The sequence below is a fragment of the Hibiscus syriacus genome, unplaced genomic scaffold (assembly GCF_006381635.1).
Source record: "Hibiscus syriacus cultivar Baekdansim isolate YM2019G1 unplaced genomic scaffold, ASM638163v2 tig00110187_pilon, whole genome shotgun sequence".
Lineage (NCBI taxonomy): Eukaryota > Viridiplantae > Streptophyta > Magnoliopsida > Malvales > Malvaceae > Hibiscus > Hibiscus syriacus.
In genome coordinates this window covers 2,449,294-2,451,893 of record NW_024062618.1, presented here as the reverse complement: position 1 = coordinate 2,451,893, position 2,600 = coordinate 2,449,294, and the positions used below count along the sequence as shown (strand labels likewise).

The window sequence follows — 2,600 nt, the reverse complement described above, 5'->3', positions numbered from 1 at the left end:
CAGAGCTATTCTCCTTTGCCTGTGTTATTGCCAAAGGAGATTTACCTTGCCATTCATTCACTCACACAGTCAACAGTCTCTTATTTGACCTTTATTTGAAGGTTTAACCCTTACATGAGCCACCTCCAATAGAGATGAACCAACTCAGGCATTTGGGGGAAAGAATACAACCCCTTTAACAACTGCAACTATGTAGTCTTAGAAAAGGAATACCCTCACCGCATAAAGAACATCCTTTTGAATCTTCCATGCCAAAGCATCCATTGTTATTATCCGTTATTGGTACCATTAATCAAAGTAACACTCATACGACCAGCTTTTCAGCTACTCATCAATCAAGAAAATGAGGTTTGCAAAGAGAAAATGTACCAATGGCAAGGCAGATCTCCTTTGGCAAAACATAATAATGCAGAAAAATAAGCATTTTTACGAGATGAGAATTGCACTGTAATCCCTCGACACCACAGCTACAGGTATCTTTGTTTCCAAAACTGATATAATTCCTTCGCTGATGGCTGTAAAGAATTTGTAAGTTTTAAATACCATGGGTTTTATAGCTAATTTAGGAAGAAGAAGACATTAATGAAGTAAAATATTTTGGATATGCCATTAAAAAGAGTGGGATATGCCAAGTAGGGATGTAAATGAGACGAGACAGATCGCGAGTTACTCGAGATCGACTCGGTCAAGGCTCGATAAATACTCGGATCGAATGGACTCGAGTCGAGCTCGAACTCGACTCGAATTCTTAACGAGCCGAAACAAGCTACTTGATACTCGACTCGTAAAGCTCGTGAGCAGCTCGAAAATATAATATATTAAGATTTTATTTTTAAAAAAATAAATTATTAATAATATTAATATTTATGTGTTGATTATTTTTTAAAAATACAGTAAGGTTTTCATGTATTTAAGGTTCATGTTCAAGTTTGAGTTTGAGACTTCAATATAGTTAAGTTTAAGATTTTTTTTTTTTCATTTCGAGCCTTTTCGAGCTGCTCACGAGCTTCAGTTCAGGATTTTGAGTTCGAGTTGAGCTTAAATATTTTAAGCTCGTGAGTTTTCGATTCGAGTCGAGCTCCATTTCAGAGTTTTCGAGCCGAGTCGAGCTCAGCAATACTCGAGCTCGACTCGGCTCGTTTACACCCCTAATGCCAAGTCAAACCTTTCCGATTCACCTTGTCATTTACTTTCCTTCGATTTATTCTATATATTTAGAGTTAATTGCATCACACGTCCTCAAATTAATATTCTTCTTCTAAATTAGTCCTAAATCTTTAAATGTTTTAATTTCATTCTTAAACTATGACTATTATTCTAAATTAGTCCTTAAACTTTTGAACATTTTATTTTCATCCTCAAACTATGACCTTCATTCTAAATTGGTCCCCAAAATTTTTTAACATTTCAATTTCATTTCAAACTATACATATAAACTAATTACATCCTTTGTAAATAAAATCGTTTGGGCAAGTTATATTATCATATGTTTTAAAAAAATAACACGAACCAAGCGACCTCGGTGGTAAAAGAATTATTGTTATTCCTTGAGGTCCCGGATTCGAGCATTATGAATGATAGGGGTGTGAGCGTTTAATGTCAAATGGTTATGAGTTATCTTTAAACATATATTATCTTTTATTTACTTTAGATTAAAAAAAATAGGCTAAACTATGCTTGAAACTAATTACATATTTAAATGACTTTGGGGATAAAATTAGAATGTTCAAAATTTTAAGGAATAATTTAGAATGAAAGTCATAGTTTGAGGATAAAATTATGATTATAATTTGGGGATATATGACGCAATTAACTCGTCATTTACAAGATTCCAGCGAACACTATATCAACATTAAATATTATAATTAATTATCTTGAAGTTAGCCATTAGCAATCCATTGTCGTCCAGTGGTTAGGATATCTGGCTTTCACCCAGGAGACCCGGGTTCAATTCCCGGCAATGGAACGTTTTATAAATATTTTTTCCTTGAACTTTTTACCTTAATTGTATTTCTCTTTCATTGTCACCCCGCAATGAAGGGCCTTTGCCTGCTGCTACTAGTAGTGTGATATAGCCATTGTAGGATAACATGCCTCTATGCCAGGCCTTATGGGGATACCCAATCTGTTGTTTTGGTAGGAAATGAAGAAAATCTCAACTCCGTAAAATCATCACAAAGTTGAAGTGCTCTATAGCTCTGCATTATAACACTGTCTACAGTCCTGTAATCACATACAAATTAGAAGCAGGTAAAGATAATCCAAGTTGTGCTTTGGGATTAGACGCCTGGTAACATGCCTGAAAAATAACAAAGAACACAACATTTAAGGGCAAAAAGTCCATATCAATTGTTTGTGGGGCTTGGTTTTGGCACAAAATATAGCTTTAACAAATGCAACTTTTGGGGTCTATTTGACTGGTTTACAATAGTCTTACAAAAGGGATACTCTTACCACATGCAGAAAAAAAAGTGTAGTCTTTCAACATATGAACAATCAGGTGGAATCCATGTCATTCATCCGCCGGGGGGTTGAAGAAAAGCAACATTATGCATTATTCCATTGAATATGCTTTATTCAAGGAGAGCATAAATATAGGA

General features: G+C 34.7%; 1 non-coding gene across 1 annotated transcript; it reads left to right on the top strand.

Moving 5' to 3' along the window:
* The first annotated feature begins 1,894 nt into the window (after window positions 1-1,894).
* TRNAE-UUC lies at window positions 1,895-1,966 on the top strand. Its single transcript has one exon. It is a non-coding gene; the product is annotated as a tRNA-Glu (tRNA).
* The last annotated feature ends 634 nt before the right edge of the window (window positions 1,967-2,600 follow it).